This window comes from Sitodiplosis mosellana, unplaced genomic scaffold (assembly GCF_009176505.1).
Source record: "Sitodiplosis mosellana isolate CC-2019 unplaced genomic scaffold, AAFC_SMos_1.0 Smas_scaffold_4, whole genome shotgun sequence".
NCBI classification, from domain to species: Eukaryota; Metazoa; Arthropoda; class Insecta; order Diptera; family Cecidomyiidae; genus Sitodiplosis; species Sitodiplosis mosellana.
This window is the reverse complement of record NW_022595247.1, coordinates 166,885-185,049: the sequence shown is the minus strand read 5'-3', so window position 1 is coordinate 185,049 and position 18,165 is coordinate 166,885. Positions and strand designations below refer to the sequence as shown.

The window sequence follows — 18,165 nt, the reverse complement described above, 5'->3', positions numbered from 1 at the left end:
CTCTCTCTCTCTCTCTCTCTCTCTCTCTCTCTCTCTCTCTCTCTCTCGCTTTCTTGGTTTGTGTATGTCTTTTTTGTCTGTGCCACACTTTTTGTCTTGGCATTTTTATAACAATCTTTGTTCAACAGGAGAGCCAGAGAAAACAAAGAGTTTAGCCTCATTTTGGTGGACGCCTCTTTTGATGCTTGTTGTTTTTCCTCTGCGATTAATTCGACCAGCTGAAAGAGCGATGAAAAACTCATTTAGACGTAAATTTTTATTGATTTGCTTTTGTTGTCTGAGAGCTTTAAATCATATACCATCGACTCGATAGAACCAACACACACACAAACACAAAGAATACTCAACGATTGCCCTTTTGTTTACCTTCTTCCGTTGTAAGTGTCTTGATGCGTGTGTTTTTTTTTCTGTCTTATTCAATAAATCGGCTAAACATATAATTTGCCATCGAATTCACTTCGGTTGGGTTTATTTTTTGTCCCAGCTCTTGTTAACGACGACAAACGATGCGAATGGAAAAGCAAGAGTAAAACATTCAATTGGACAATTTGAAGCATTGTTAAGTATCAGATGCTGCGAATGAGAGATTTTATGTGAATTGTTTTATCGATCCAATTAAACGAGTGTTCGGTTGCTCGTTGATTCTGTTCGCATTTTTTTCTTTCATTTCGTTGTTACTTGCCCATCATTTGTTCATCGTGTAATCGATTTATTGAATTTACGCATTAAGCATATGAAAAAACAGCTAGTGATCAAGGGTGATAAAGAATTCATACCATATAATCGTCAGAGCAATTTGACCAATTTCGATTCAATGAGCACATTTTTGCCGTGCTTTTGGCATGTCGTCCGTTTTTTTTTTCGTTTCGTTTCATATCATGCGCGATGATGTGGGCACTGCCATTGCAAACGATGTGTGAAACGATAATCATGAACAAATATGCTTAAAATGCGAATAAATCTTCGTGCAAAAATTTAACAGAATTGATCGTTTGGCTACAGTGGAACAGGTTGTAATCGGCCGATTTGCTAAGAAATTACAGGAGAGAAAAAAACCAATAGCAACTTCAACCGGAATGGATTAAGTAAAATGGTAACCAGGTGCTGATCGACGATATGCATCCAGAAATCCAATGGGCTGTTGACTTGGTCCGGCATCCAGCCGAACGGCAACTTTGTCAGAATTGTATTGCCTGGGGCAATGGAAATCGATCTATTTATAGCAGACGGTAGCCTGCGTTGATTGGAATCCAATCGAAATTTTTAACACTTGTTCACAACAATGTCGAGACCCGACGACGACGACGACGACAACGGAGTGAATAGAGCGAGATAGAGACAGAGTCGCTCTGAACACTTAATGATTTAATAATGAGATCGTGTACACAATAAACCTGCCATTTTTTTTCTTTCACGTTTTGTTGTTCTTGTTCATGTTGTGTTGTGTGCCAAGTGTGTGTGTGTGCGTTTTTTTGTGCCGTAGTACGTGCGCTTGGAATTGTACTGCATTGAGTGAGGTGTTGAGGAATGGTGGCAAATCTATAATTATGTCATTAAATTGTCCCTTGTCCGTTGATTAAATCCTAATTTCTGGAATCGCGCCGCGAACCCGTCAAACCAGAAATAAAAATATCGTTGACACTCGCCTCTCTCATCCAGCCACTTCTCGTGGCTCAAGAGGTCGAAAGTCTCTCCATTGAACCAGTTCGTACATCAGACAGTCTCGAACGTGCGATCCACTTTACGATGCCATGGAACTTCTTCAGCTCATCATCGTCGCTCGATGGATTATGATTTGCACGGCGCGAAAAAAAAGAGAAAAATATGCGGCTCCATTGTTTATCGAGGTGTTGTAAAATCATATAAATGAGCTGTTTTGGCAGCCGTTCATTTGTTGTGTGCAATAAAAAAAACAAATTCATAAATTATGCAAATGTGTTTGCCACCGAAGCCTGTTTTTTTTTCGTTCGCTTCTTCTTCTTTTTTTGCACGCCTGAGAATCAAAACAATTGGAACGATGGTGTTAATATAGAGATGAATGTGTGTAACTTTCAATTCGGTCGTTTTATTTCCGAAACAAATGCCGTTACTCGTAAACATTCGTACGAACAAAATGTTTTTTTCGGTCGATTTTCCAAAAGCGCACCTTTGTTCATTTAATTTGCATCCACTGAATGGACTGTATCATATCATGAGAACGTATGCTCTTCTGTTGTTTTTTTCTTTACAGTTTCGTTTTTCTTCTTCGATTCATTTCACTTTTTTGATGGCGTTCCATTTTTTCTGTATGAGCTTTCTAAATGCATAACGAATGAACAGGTGGCGGATTCATAATCGAATCGTGTTAATCAATACAAGCCGAACAAAAGACCAAAAGAAATCGATCTTCATTTCGTTCTTTGTCTCATACACTTTGCATAAATTTAAACAAAGATTTCGCATGGGAAAGTGAAAAGTGTTAAAAATCGATTGTTAACCGATGCTTTGATTGAAATGATTAAAATAATCAACATTTCATCTAGAGGTTGGCATTTCAAATTCAGACCATATAGATCAAGTTAAACAATATTCAAGACGATAGTACAGTTGTTTCAACTTACTTTGCTATTGTCAAACCAATTTAGCATTTTAAAAACAATAGACAAGAATTAAGCAAAAAAAGAGGGAAAAATCGAAAAAAAAAAAAGCTTTGAATAAATCCAAAGAATACAAAATAACTATTCTTGTCTGTTGCAATCTGAGAAAGTTTATCGACTGTGATGCATTAAAACCAGGATTACACATGTTTCCGCGTGGAAAAGAAATCGTTTTATTCTTCATATAAATGGGGCTGCGTACGAAATCGTTTTATTCTTTTCGTTGAGAGAGAATGCACAAAAACTGAAATCAATTTGAATGTAGAGCAATTAATTATGATGGAAATGTAACGAAATGACGTCCATCAATCGGTCGGTGGCGCGTAGAACATGTTGTTTTACGATGTCTTACATAAAACTTTACATTGTTGGCTACTGATTGACTGCGATTGCGTTAGGAAAAATGTTTGTATTTATAGAGCGCATAGAATTTGTTGTTTTTTTTTCTATTCAGCCTCGAGCCACTAATTAGAATACCACATTTAAGCAAAGTTTAACCAACTCACTTTATGTCTTTGAATAAGTTTGAATAATAATCAAATGAATCAAATATAACCATGTGGGTTTGTTAGTTTGTAATTGCAAAATCGTTACTTGCAGGCAAGATTTCATCAGTGCAAAAAAAAGCGAAAAGAAATGTTGATGTGAAACAGAATAAATGAGTATTTGCCACAGTTGTTTCGACTTTTCTCTAATGTAATTATCCAAGTAGATTTATGAGTTAATTTCCGTCATCGTTGAAAAAATTTGCAAACGAGAAATGCAACATTTTAACATTTGTGGCATTCCAAATGCTTATCACGTGATAAACATATAAATTCTGGTAATTAAGTGTCGGATCGAGAGTGATGGTTCTCACTCCGCATGCGAAGCTCACTAGTTCAATGCTTTCTCTGGCATTCGTGGAATCAGAACTTGTCATCGAATCATCATTTTGAGCATTTTTAAATAATTCCGAAAAAAAACGGAACGATCAACATCAACTGATTATTATTCATCGCACATAAAACTTGGAATATTCTATAAAAACATCGGCAAATATGTGTGAACGGTATTGTTGAACATTTTGCGAATAAAACGTCGCATACAAATATGGTAAAAAAAATTACTATTCTTTTTACCCACGGCGGCAGATGGCCCGCGATACATATATACACATTTTGATTCTTGCTGACTTGATTAAAAGAAATTAACTGTGACGAAACGTTGGCAAAAATGTATGTCAATTGTATGGTGTCGTGTGTTTAAGAACAACGACATCGGTTCGCCATTAAGCCAAACTCGTACCGACTTCACCGTTGCAAACGAAATCAGTTTCCTATACACAAGCACTCGAAACGTTTGATTCGTTAGTTGCATATCGACGAAGAGTGACAGAAAAAAAAACCGGCAATAAATGAACGAACGAAGCGAATAGAAAGAAGAAACAGCGAAACAAAAATCAATTGACAAATATTTGTGCTTGTTTAAATCGCCGTAATAGAAAAAACTAATTGACACCATGTACGATGAGCTAAGACAAGTGTTTGACATGCTGCTGATAGGCTTCTTTCTAGCGAGCGAACACGCGCGCCGAGCGCACAATATTGGCCAGTTGTTAATACATCTCAAATATTCGACCGTGTGTCGATGTTCAATGCCGTTTGGTTCATCAGAAATTTTTGTCCCTCTCTCTCACTCTCTCTCTTTCTCTTTCTCTTTCTCTCTCTCTCTCTCTCTCTCTCTCTCTCTCTATCTCCGCCGGTTCGAATAAATGAGATCCGCAATCGTTTCGATGGCGTTTATTAAAAGAGAAAATCCAAATGAACAGTAAAATACAAAGAAAATAATGTGCAATGAGCAACGAAAAAAAAGCAGCGCCCATCCGATGAGAAGAAGAAGAACTGGTGTACAAGGTTAAGAGCGATGCCGGTAATCGAGTTGGAAACATTTCTTCAAACTGAGCAATGGCTTCATTTCATTTGTTTGTTTTTTTTTTTTTTTGTGTCAATACAAAATAAACACACTCACACTGAGCAATTTCGAATATTCAACTTGAAATGATGAAGAGTGTTTGGTGCGTTGCGCGATACCAAAAGAATGAATGACTTGGGCTTTTATTCTCGTTTTCTTTTTCTCTTCTGTCGTTGTGTTTAATTTCGCATTCGAGTATGGTTCTCAACTGAAGCAGTTGATTTGATTGCATTGAGCGAGCAATAGCATTTCGTTTCTTGTTAGTAGCCGATGTGCAATAATTATCGGCCATTTGAAAGATGCAGTGTTTGGCCAGCGACAACACACACACACACACTGTGTAGCCCATATTGAAGCGTGAACGAAGGTGCGCGCGCGAATACATTTAACCGGAGACTAATTGGTGTCATTTATCTCTTGGTTTCGGCATTCGCGCATTGAAATGGCCAATGACAGCTAATGAACATTTTTCACACTTTGCCAAATGCCCACTTTTGACAGACAGTTCTAAGGCGAGATGTGCAATGCGATAAACGAGAAAAAAAAATTCCATTCAAATTGAAACTCTTGATGGTCTGTTCTTTTTTTCGGCTTAATTTTATTCAAGGCCCATCAAAATCACTTGTGTGTGTTGCTCAAGAGGATCGCAATGCTTGCTAAGAATATCCGGTGAAAAGACATTAATTTTTCATCATCATTAAATGTCTTCATCGCTATGTGTCTTTCTGAGAAATCGCACAGCACACACACACACAACACATGTATGACAGATGAAGAAATGTGGGCATTAATTTATACCAAGAGATGTAGATCGCATCGTTAAAAATGCACAAAAACCAACCCAAAAGAAAAGAAATTCGAATAAAACTCAACAAGTTTTGATTTATTTCGTTCAGGATAATAAAAGTAGTGGCCATTTGTTGTGATAAAGAAAAAAAAGACAAATCTCACAAGTCATTTTCTAATAAGAAATGCGCAGCCAATTAACGAACTCGAACGCGCACCACACCGATCACGTTATTATTTCGGTCGCATTGAATTGAAGATCAAACTATTTGTGGCTCTCGTCAACAAACCGAACAGCGCAAAGATTAAACAGATTGCATTAAGGTGAAACAAATATTTAAAGAAGAGGAACAGAAAAAAAACTGCATTTTGGCGTCGACTCTTTTGTTGAAGCATATTTGCGGGAGCGAGAAGGAGACTGTGAAGGAGCGTGACCGAATTTTTATGCCATGCCGTGAATACATAAAACGGACAAATATGAACGAGCAAAAAAATGTGTGTGTGTATATTTTCCAAACAAAACAGATTGAAATGCAAGAATTAAATAAACCAACCCATAATATACAATGTGTGCTCACTGTCTAAGTAACTGTAATCCATGAAATCGAATAAGTGTTTTTTAGTCACCGACAGAAAGAAAAAACCTAGTTGGATAATTTACAATATGTGTATCGAGCCGCAAGTGAGACGAAAGACGAGCCAAGCCAAACGAGTGTGTGTGTGTGTGTGTGTGCGCTAGAACAACTGTGTGGTGCTCGACTTGGAACTATTGGAGCTGATGCTATCATGATGCATCGAAAAATAACCGTTGTTGAACAGAAGAGAAAAAAGTGCACACAAATCGCTAATGAATTCAAATAGATGATTATCGTATTTAATATTCCGTACACAAATGTATATCGGCACATGTGCTTTGGGCTGGCGACCAGCCCGAATATGATTCGATTAGCCATGCGGTGCATCGAGACATTGTGCTTATCGACGTTTACGCGCGGCGTGCTCGAGCGATATGCGTGTTTATGGTTTTTGTGCTTCCAAGGAGTGTACTTGCGACGAAAATCGAGATCAAAACTATTTGTTGCACAATAAGAAGTATTAATGTGCCCGAGGACCGCATTTCACTAGACATCCATTCCGAATTCATGTGGAATATGCGCACGCGCGCTCTTTCTCTCACCCAATCGATTCTAAATCTCATCAACTTTCATTCGCAAATCCGAACCAAGATGAATTATTACAGTCGCGTCGGTGCACGGAATATACCGAGTGTCAATTACGCTCATATATTCACCTAAATCATGTCTAATTTTCTTTTCTTTTCCCTTCTAAAACATTGTTGCATTCACAAATGGTTGCAATTGTACGGCTTTGCATTGTTTAAAGTAACCGACATTCGAGAAATGTCTGTTAGAACAATGGCCAGGCCGAATGAGGAAGTTAGCGGTGTTACATATTTCAATGTATTCAATTTTTCGAAAATGGCCAAATGGCACAGCTGTTTCTTGGCCCGCTCTCGTCGTCTCGTAGCCTACAAAGTAATTTTGGAATTTGTTGCAATTCTCTGCATCGAAATAACTGACTTTACCACAAAATGCCTGGCAACAATATTAACGCTTTGGCATGAACACCAAACATTTATAATAATTTCCAAGTGAAATTGGGGCTCTTGTGAACAGCTTCAAATCGCCTAAATTTCAATCAGACACGCGAAATATGAATTTTTAACTCGACGGGTTTTTTTTTGTTTCGTTAAAAGTGCAAAATAAATAAAATTGCTATGAATTATGGCATTTCCATTTTTCGCTAAAGTAAAACTACGCCAAAGGAACGTCGAGATCGGGCAAAAATCAATATCTGGTTGAGATCATGATTAGATTCTTAAATAGAGCAATAATTCATTGGCGAAGCTAAGCTGCCAGCCGTTCGGAACATATTCAGTGGGAATCGGACGTGTTCGTTGCATTTTATGAACAATAGTAAGCTAAAATAAAATTGAAAATATAAATAATAAGCGCATTCATGAAAATCTGTGCTGAATTTTTGACACATTTTCCATAAAAACGATGCCATCTATTGGAATCTATCAGTTTGTTGAAATCTTTCAATTGTTTGAAATGTTGCACACGTAAAGAGATCGTTTCCATTCGAATACACATTTCGATACATGCATATCAACCTAATTTGTTTATTGCGATCGATATCAAAACACAGCAGAAAAGAATGTTGTTTACAATTTTTATGCTGCATGAGATTAATGAGTACGGTTCTCAGAAGCAGCAGCAGCATTGGCAACGCCGTGCATATGGGTGCAAGAGACGATCAAGTTCGTGCTCTCGTATCGATGTCATAAGCAAACATGAATGTCATAAACGATCGCAACACGTATTGGACAACAATCGGTGTGCTGCTTCACCACGACGCGTCCATTGGCGGATGCAATAGAATTCCATCGCTCTGTTTATGTGTGAAGACGATCATTTATCCGGCCAATGAATATTAATAATCGATGGTGTTTGTATGACGATCGTCTAAAAATAGTGCAACGTTTTGAATGAACAAAAAAAAAACAACAACCACGAAGGTAAGTGTTGAAACCAAACGATGTGTGTGAAACAGGACCTAAAAAAAACGTCATTGATTCTCTTTCTTTGGCATTTGGATCGTTTTCATAGCAAACAGTCGAGCAGTTCAATGTCTAATCTATTCTTTTTATTATTGAGAGACGATGGCAGTGGTTACGTATTTCATTACGAGCCTCTTCACAGCACAAAATATATTATTATGTTTCATTAAAAAGCGATGAGAAAAGTGAATAAATTATAGCAACAGCAGCAGCCGAAGCTGCAGTTGCAGCACCAACAGTTGACGAGATGAAGCAAGACAAGCGCTAGTGTACACCTCATCGCGCGCATCGTAGAAAATGAATGTGTTTTGAAAGGAATCGAAACTGAAAAGTCAGTGATTTAACATCGGTTTTAAATTTCATAAATAAAATTGTGCGCGACATTTTTCTCGCGCTATTTCGAATTGTGTGTGTGCGCGCGGTCGCTGTCCAAAGTGTAGAGAGAAAAAAAAGTACACACTGGCACGATGGCGAATGCATTTTTTTTTACACAATTGCTATGAATGCATATAGCAAGAATGGTTAGTATAATTGAAGCGATTGGCATGTATCATGCAGGCGTTTCGTTTCCTTTTCGTTGATTTGTGCTGTTTTGTTGTCGTTGTTTTTTTTTCGCTTCTTTCTCTCGCTCTCCATTAAACCTCAGTAAAAGGTTGAAAATGTGCGGTAAAATCGGGAATGAGATGAATAAAAAAAAATATGCATACAATAAACGTTTGGACGCTGCATATATTTTGTTTGCTGTTGTTGGTTCTATTTCTACCGAGAGAACATTGTGTAACCGATACCATTCTCATGCACTTTGGTTAACTGATTTTCATTTGTGGTATAATGAATCAGTACGAATGAAATGCGCCAAATGCAAAACAATCATAACAATTAGAAATAGGAGAAATGCGAATGAAATAGAAACGATTGAATAATACCAAGGATTTTCTTTCGTTCGTTCGATCTTTTCTTCTTTTTTTTCTTAACCAAATCGCTTTTGATTGTTGGCGTTTCTTTTGGGCTGTGCGTCCGGTTCAGTTGCTGTGAACCAATTAAATTTAATTTGAATTTTTTCGCTTCGTTTTTTTTCGCTGTTGCCAAAATGCATTGTGTGTTGGCGCGATCATGGGGCTTGCAGGCGGATCAGCCCAGCCCACCGTCGATACAATGAAAATCAGTAATTCGTGCATTTTCCAGTGATGACAAAACAAGAAAATTTCGTGCTACTCCATATGTGGAAATGTACATGCTGTGTGTGTGTGTGTGTGTGTGCATCAATGCAAACCCAATCCGAATAGTTGAAGAAAAGAAAAAACAATCATTCTGCACGCGGTTTTACGGTCGCGGGATTAAGGAAACCATAAATAAGTTGATCTAGAAATGGATCGGTTTGCTTTTCTCTGAAATTCACCGCATTCACACACAAATCGCGAGCGAGCGACTCTCATTTGTTCTCTATTTTGCGCGCCGTTTTCCAAGTGCCTCTCAACGAAAAACACTTAATTTACAACCATTTCCATTTAATTTACACATATTTTTCAGCATTATTCAATCAGGTTTCCGTACGGTTCCACAATCGATAAAGCCGTTTTTTTCTGCGCCTCTGTACACGCTCCTCCGTTGTGCAATCAAAACTATAGCGCTGTTTTTTTTTTGACTCAATGCAGATGTGTCTATTAAAAATGAATAAATGCGAATTTATTTTTGTTTGATTGTGAACTTTGTTGCGCCTAATGAAATCCGTAATAAAGATCATAAAACTTTATGATAACTGCCCGCTGCGGGAACAACGAGTTGAGCGCATTGAAGCATATTTGATCAAGTCGTTGATTTGTTTTGGGTGCAGACTGCACACAAACATGAGATTTGTAAAACTTTTCATGAAATATCACCACTTTTCATCGGCACAAACACCATTGCAAACAGCAGAATCCGATCATTTGCGAAAAGTTTTCAATCGAATGCGAACGAATTTATTGGTCAAATGGCTTAGAATTAGAAAATGTGTACGAATGCGCTACGATTTTGACATGATATTCTTGCTCATTGGCAAAATCAAGATAAATCCGTAAATAAATTTTTCTCTCATGGGAATCATTAACATTGGGAAACCGTTTGCTTTACTATTTCTAGCAAAAGAGCGCACAGTTCGACGCACTATTCATATTCAATTTACAAGTTCTATTTTTTTTGCGGACTCCACATTTCATTCTAAATTGCCTTTTTATCTAAAGTAGATAACTTGAAAAAATTTCCAGTCTACACTTTGTTTTAATTCGGTCGTTGAATTCGGCACTGTGACATTTTTTTTTGTTCTCTGTCCAAATATTTTCATTTTTAATTAACGATCTTAATCAATTATATGGTCAATTCGCAGCGTGAAACTATTAGGTTTTTTTTCTTCATGTTTTTGTTGTTGCTTCGGTTAAAAGAGGAAGGCCATTAACGAGAAAGGAAAAAAAAGAATATTTTGACAAAAAATGTTTTTGCATAATTTACCTCTTGCTGATTTCAAACAATCTTCACGAAATGAAAAATCGGTTTTCTCTCCCAACTGTGATAAGACAAATCAATCTCTGTTCACTTTGTTATCACAATCCTTTTTAACTCAACTGAAACTGAACACTTTACACAATTTCTTTTCTTGTTTTGTTGTTCTTCACGGGGCTGTGACCAAAAATAAATGTCCGCTTTGAAGTTCCAGGAAATCGGGAAAAATAAACGAAAAATTCACGAAATTTTCGGTAATGTTCTTATTCACTGTCGATCAATTCGTTATAGGCCGATCGATCAATTGCACACGAGGGTCTGGTATTGTTGAATGGATGGATGGTTGAATTGTTGGTGGTGTTGCTTTCGAGTTTGCCGGATACGTCTATTCAACGCAATGAACGAAAGAATAATGAATCTGTGAATCGGTCTGAATGATCGCTTATATTTATAAAATATTCGCTATGATTGTGGCATACGTACGAGCTGGCTCTTTCTGCATACCGGTAGCACTCACTCACTCACTCAGTCGGCAAGAGAGACCTCCGAGACCAGCGAGTGAGCGCGGTTCGCATGCTCTTTCACATACGCTCCGCTTCTTCTTCTTCTTCTTCTTCTTCTGCCTCATCGTCATCGACAGAACAAACGAAACAGAAACAGAAGAGCCGAGAAAGCAAGAAAAAAACCGCAAACTGTTTGGATTGTGATGTCGCAAGTGTGTTAGCGACCTTACATTAAGTGTGTGCGCGCGCTTTCCATCGTACTGCTTCTCTTCCAATTCGATTGCTGTTGTTATCGTTTTCTGTGTGTCGTTGCTGTTGTTGCTATTGCGATCGCATTGCTTCTTTTGTGTGTGCTTGTGCTTGCTCGCTTGTTGTTTTTTTTGCTCCATCTATTCGGTTTTAATCACGGCGAGTGAATCGCAAGCATTCAAATGATATCAGTGCATTGTGCGGTGTGCATGGAGAGCAAGCCAAGTGCAAGTGCATTTTTTTAATGATAATCCCAAGCTGTCGATGTTTACCGGGTCCATCCATACCTATGATATTAGATGATGTTTGTCGGTTGGCTGGTGCATTTGCAGTCAATTGTTTTCACATCACAATTTAAAACCAGAGATATGTGAATTTGCCCAATGCCAATGCACAAGGTTGTGCGCCACACAACCGATTACCACAGCGCTACTGAGAGCTCCCGACCGCGCAAGCAAAGTGAACGAGAGAGAGAGAGAGAGAGAGAGCAAACGATTCGTGATTTCATGAATATTATTTTATTCTTGGTTATAATAATTATGATTAAAACAGATTATAGCAGTCATTTAGAATGGGCTCAACAGCAGCAGTAGCAGCAGCAGCAGCAGCAGCAGCATCAACTAGTTGCACCTTTTACTTAGATTTAGGCCCCAACCACACCGCTCAAAACATGATCTGCTTTTTTTCTATTCTCTCCTTCATCGTCATGTGTTCGTCGCTTAATATATAAGACTTTTCTTTGCATAATCACGTCTTTCGTTTTCTTTCACTTTGATCCGATTGCAGAATCTCACTCGATCACATGTGTGTGTGTGTATATTTCTTCATTCATTTCATTTCATTTTGCTACTGTATACTTAAATGCGCATCGCAATTTTCTATGCCATTTGACTTTCTCTCTGTGTTGCACTCCGCGATCAGGAAGTAACCATAAATTAATATCATCTATCAGAAAGCAACGAAAGAGTGAAAAAAAAACATCCAGAGTCAACAAAAGCGAAATGGATGAATTTAAATGATGATTTCGTGCAGCGATCACCGTGTGATCAGAGACACGAATTATTTTCGTTGGAGCGCGCACATTTCACATCTTGGTAAATGAAATGACGTGTCGAACAGTGAACAGCGAGCGATGGTTTTTCACATCAAAGAGAGAAAAGTGCTCTTGTTCGAAAAACAGAAAACGACTTTTTATTTCTTATTTTTTTTGCTGTTTCATTTTAATTGTCATCGCACTATCTCTTGACAAGCATCATCAATTCACTTTCTGCCGCTCTAAATCAGCCGGCGGCTGTATCGTGCGCACTGCGCAGTTAAAAGAATTGCAGCAGAGTTTAATTTTCTGGAAATTAGCACTTATTCAAAAAAAAAAAGAATTTATCGCCGAAACTATCTGAACTCAAGATTCTCATTTGCAAACGATTCGGTAATTATGTGTTTTTCATTGGGTTTTGCAAGCGTTTCTTTATTGCCATTTAGACCGGTCCTGAGATTTGAACTGTGAATTTTAAACACAATTGGATTTAAGTAATCCGAAGTACATGTCATGCCGGATTTTCGTCCTGCAAACCCGCTAATTTACAGGCTCAACAGTTATATGATCCGTTGGAACGTCATTAGCGAATGAATGAATTGAATTAATGGACAAATAAAATGCACGGCAAAAAAACGAAATAATGCTGGTGTTGTGGTGTGAACGTGCGATGTGTGGTTCTGTGCGTTACTGCGTCTCGCGATTACGACATAGGCATAAATTACAAAATAATTTCACTTAATTCAGCTGAATGATGGCTGTTGATAACCCTGATTCGTGTTTGGTTGACCATTTGCACTCGCGGCGGCTTTCAAGCCCATGACTGAGAACAAGTGCTCATTTGTCATGTGTTAGGCAGCATTTGTTACTTTTTTTAAAGCTCATTGTCGCCGCCGTCGTCGTGATCGTTGTCGTCGTTGTCGCCGTCATTGTGAAACATTTCAACAACCGTAATTGTATCTACCGATTTTTTTACCCGCATGATCGTTCTGAGACAGAACCTTTCTGACACTGCCTGTCGGCAAAATTATTATATTCGTATTATGATGTTTGATGAGAGTGTTTTTCGTCGACGGCATTTGGTGAAAGAATTTCAGCTAATGACGCACTGACCATCAGATGCAGACTTATTATCATATTTGGTCTGCTATAACGTCAAACGAAGTAAGGCAAGGTGTTGACTATAAATCATTTGCCTGTGCGCACAAATCACGAATTTCGGTGAAATGAAATAAAACCAAAAACGGTAAAAAAACTCATATTGCCGTTGAATGGACATCCCATTGGCCGCTCGGTTCTATGTATATTCGGTAGATGTAAAACAATTTTGTGGTGTGTGTGTGTCCCACAGGATAGAAAGCTCAAAAATTGGTGCAAATTCGTTGTTTTAGTTTTGGTCATCACGCTCTCTTTGTGTGTGTCTCCCTCTTTCTCACCCTCCTTCCCTCTCTCTCTCTCTCTCTCTCTCTCTCTCTCTCTCTCTCTCTCTGCCTCTCTATCTGTTTGGCTAACATCAAATTAACATGTGTTTTCAAATGGAAGAATGTCAAAATGCCTTAATCATCAGTTGCTCCACGTCTATTACAATCGAACATATGTTTATGCCAACGAAAATCAATATTGAGACCACATCGAAAAAACGACCCATTATTGATCGCACACTTTTAAATACATCGATTGCCAAAATTCATTCGAGTTGCATAAGTGCTTGTTTGTGGATGTTAATTGGCACAAAAGAAAATCTGGTAAAAATAATTTGTCGATATGTTGGCGCTTGGATGAATCATAATTATGGAATTTCTTCTTAATAACAACTTGGCGATAAAGTGAGGCAAGCAAAATAAGAAAAAAAACAAACAAACACACGCACACCAAATCCAATGATACTTTGGAAATATATGCAGTAGCTGGTTCTGATGCGGGCAGCTAAATGTAAACAAAGCAAAAAAGCGATTTGTAGAATAGATCGTTTTTTTCTCTAAATAAATTATTCATCAGAAAACTTCTCAGCTTTTTTTAAATCATATGATAAAAGTAAATCAATGGAAGAAGTCGATGGTCGTTAATTTTATGGAGCATCTTATGGTTCAGAATAAAATATAAATATAATATAATATCGACATGAAATGTTTAAATAATTCATCATTTACGGTTGAGTACATTTCACTGAAATCACCGTTTGATCATCTATCTAGTTGTAATTGACAGTTATTACAAACGTATCCGATGACCATATTGGGAGCATTAGCATTTTGGAATATCCGACCCGATCCCGATATATAGACGGGTGCGCGGTAGTATTTTTTTGTGTTTTCTATTCTGTTCTACTATTGTGATGTGATGTGATGTGATGTGATGTTACGTATTTTTCACGTCCATTGCCGTTTGAACTTGACGTTGAACTGAACATTTCAATTCAGCTGCGTCATTCAAATGTGTGATTCGTCATCAAAAGTGTTTGCATTTTTGATTATAGGTTGTGTGTGTGTGTGAGGCTAACCTATCTGCTAGCTAGCCCTTTTCTCTCTTCTTTCTTCATTCGATCTCTCTCTTTCCGTCTCGCAGTGACGCAATATGCAAATGACATCTCATTTGCAACAAAGTAATTGAATTTTTATGCTGTGCTATCATATTTATTAATTTGCATAATTACGAAAACAAATGCATTATTAACAGCTAATAAACGAGTAGAAGTACATGAGTTGTGTGTATGCATTTTCATGTGTAAAGAATCCGAAAGAATGCTCGCGCTCTCATTCGCTTCACCATCGAATGGGATGGTGTCGAGCAGAGCGAGTGAAATCAGATCAATGGGTTTTCAAATGCAAGTGAGAAACGTTAATTTCATGCGGAACCAATATTTACTACTATGATGAAAGAATCACTTCGATCCGAACCGTTTCTTTCCGAGAAAATTCAAATGGCCGATCGAATGTGCCAGCCCATATGTGGTTTTTGATTTAACAAAAAGAACTCACAAACAAAAACTCTCCGCACACTGATTCTGTACTATACCATAAATGATAAGATATAACTTAATTAATTACATAATTCAACTTGCTGAAAAGAGCGTTAAGTGAACTATGGATTAATTGGCCCAAAGAATGCAATATCATTGATGTATCTGTGAATGGAAATAGAATTTCACGCTTCTTTATTTTATTTGGCCATTAGTTCCGCAAAAGAAAAATCGATGGAATAAATCTCTGAACAATTTGCGCTATTAGAAGCGTTTTACTCTCAAATGGACGAATAACAATCAACACAGTCATAATTCCACATTTATGGCCATAGATTCCGTTGGAATCGGTTTAGTAAATATCATTCCAAGCATTTTATTGCCGCACTACGACGCGCATCAAATACACCAAAAACCATAATAACGACAATATATTCGATAAGAATGAACTCTATAGTCGAAAATTACAGTTCACTTTTATGATGTATATTGCTGAAGTAGATTTAACCGGAAAAATTGTTTTGGAAATTGAGTTTTATCTGGTTATATACATCAAAACCGACCGGCAATAACACTTGACTTCCCAGAATTAAGACTTCATTCCAAATGTTCGGTTGGAGTTAATTTGAAATTGAATTCAATTATAAACAAAGATTCTGACACCCATCGATATTTTACGACTTAATTTCCAAAAGTGCGGAATTTTTTTCGGTCTCTACTTTTCTCTCCGAAAACAAATTTTACAATAGATAAAATTAAGTTTTTCGACCCATCATTAAATTTTGAAGAATGTTTTAATGATTTTACAGGTAGATGGAATTGATTTTTTTTCTGACTCCCCTGACATTTTTGGTGTCAGAATCTATGATTATGAAGTGTTTATCCAACCTAATCAACGTAAGGTAATTTGGTAAGACCAATATAGGCCTTACAGCTAATTTGCGTGACAAACTTGTTATCGCCCCATCAATCTTCAGTCTTTTTTATCCACATTTGAATAAAAAATCTTTAATTACGCATTTAACGTAACGTCATAAATATTCCAAAGCGATAAATTTCGATTTGATTTACGTGATGCGTCGACGATCTTATGAACTAATTAGTTCAGAATCTGATGAATAAAAGATAACAAATTAAATTAACAACAATCAAAATCCAATGAATTACAGCAAACATTCTTTGCTGGCGCTTTTAGGCTATTGATAACAAATTAGTCTTGGATGGCAAAAATCTTCTTTTTTCGTTATTGATAAGGTGGAATATGATACGAAATTTGCGAAGTCAAAACCGTTTTTTTTTTGTGGCTTAAAACTGATGAAAGAAATGTTCGCTTGAAAAACATTTTTCTCCTCTATGTATTCAAAATAAGAACACTCACCGCGGGGGACTATTATCTACCATTATGGGCTCTTCTTTCAGAAGCTAAATATATACACACATTTATTTTCATCTTTTTTATTCAGAAATAAACGGCTGAAATTTTTCGCTTCATTTTCACACATAAAATTCCCATCAATTTTCGCTCATTGAAATGAAACAAATGGATTTTGCTGAATTTGAGTTAATTTCGGACAAAAAATGTCAATTTAAACAATCTGAATCTTCGTAAGCCATGAATTTGATATATTATAACTTTTGATGGCAGTTCATTTTGGATCACTTCAATTTGACTGAGTAAATCGTTGATTTCTTGGGCTTGTGTGAATAAATTCGTTAGTTTTCAATTTGATTCGTTTCAGTTCTTCATTACCTTTATTCGTTGAAATTGCGTGATTCATTTCGTTATCGTAGGTAACACTCTTTTGAGCCAAAACGATCCGCTTCGATATGAACTGAATATCAACGATATCCAAGTTAATTCGGTGTTTTGCCAATTTGATTTTATGCATTTTCGTATAAATCTCATTGGTCACATTTGCTGTACTATGAATCACACTGTCCAGAACGTCGTTAGGCATTTCGAGCGCGAGCAAACCCAATCTTTCTTTGCGATCGGCCAGTTCGGTGACGGACATCTTAAATTTGTTGTTATGCTGAATCAACAGATTTTTTACCGAAAAGTCGTTAACAACATTGTCCCACCTCTTGGTTTCGTTTCTTTCGAACACATCGACGTAGTTGATAGCCTGTGAGTCCAATACTGAAATTTGAATAATGTCGAGAGTTTGAGGCAATGAAAATGCTGCATCAGTCAAACTCATCTCGTCGGCAAGCGTTGCAAGTTGTTCTAATTCATCATCCATTTCATTATTCATCCACAAAATTTTGAACAACTTTTCGAGCCAGTCAAATTGCGCTGTACCACGTTCTTTCTTTGTTTTTCTTCGATTATTATTATGGATAATAATTAAATTAGATTTTAAATGTCTATTTCTGGCAAATGAAAATTCTTCATCATGAAGTATAAATGGAAATAAAAGTAGAAAATATTGAAATGACAAAGGATTTAATTAAAATTTAGAAAAAAATCAGCATGAATGAAACACAGTTCTCTTGTCTTCTATTGACATTCTTGAAAATGACCAAAACAATGATAAAAAAATACAAAGCGAAAAAAAGTTGTTTGGTTAAAAATGAAAACAAATAAGAAAAATGTTTAACATGGAAATTCATTTGGAATGAAAACGATTTGAAGCCAATTCAACTTACAAGAAAGTTCAAGAGAAAGAATGCAAAAGCCACACATTTGAAAAACTCCATTCTTTGTCTATGCTAACCAACCTCTCTGATCGTCTGTACAAATAGATAGGAAACGTCAAACAATAACAATAAAGCGGAGAAATAGAGAAGCATGAACATAGTTTGCTGTAACAAGTATGCGTCTGTTTTAGTTCAAACGTTGAAAATATGACACATTGCACTTAGTCCCCAGGTGCCACTGCATTGTTTACTATTTTCATGATCAGAAAGGCTGATGCTAACGGAAAACAAAAGTTGACTCGTGA

At 37.0% G+C, this 18,165-nt stretch overlaps 1 protein-coding gene across 2 annotated transcripts in view; it reads right to left on the bottom strand.

Moving 5' to 3' along the window:
- Nucleotides 1–17,373, bottom strand: part of LOC129566630 (uncharacterized) — a 33,914-nt gene extending 16,541 nt beyond the window's left edge. Inside the window, exons 1-2 of one of the 2 annotated variants that reach the window (XM_055442715.1) lie at nucleotides 10,960–13,642; nucleotides 10,486–10,861 (exon numbers count right to left, since the gene is read on the bottom strand). The gene's annotated coding sequence lies outside the window, so the exon portion shown is untranslated. Of the gene's footprint in view, nucleotides 1–10,485; nucleotides 10,862–10,959; nucleotides 13,643–16,970 lie in introns of those variants that run through there. The other variant, XM_055442714.1, reaches the window with a different exon arrangement.
- Nucleotides 17,374–18,165: the final 792 nt, after the last annotated feature.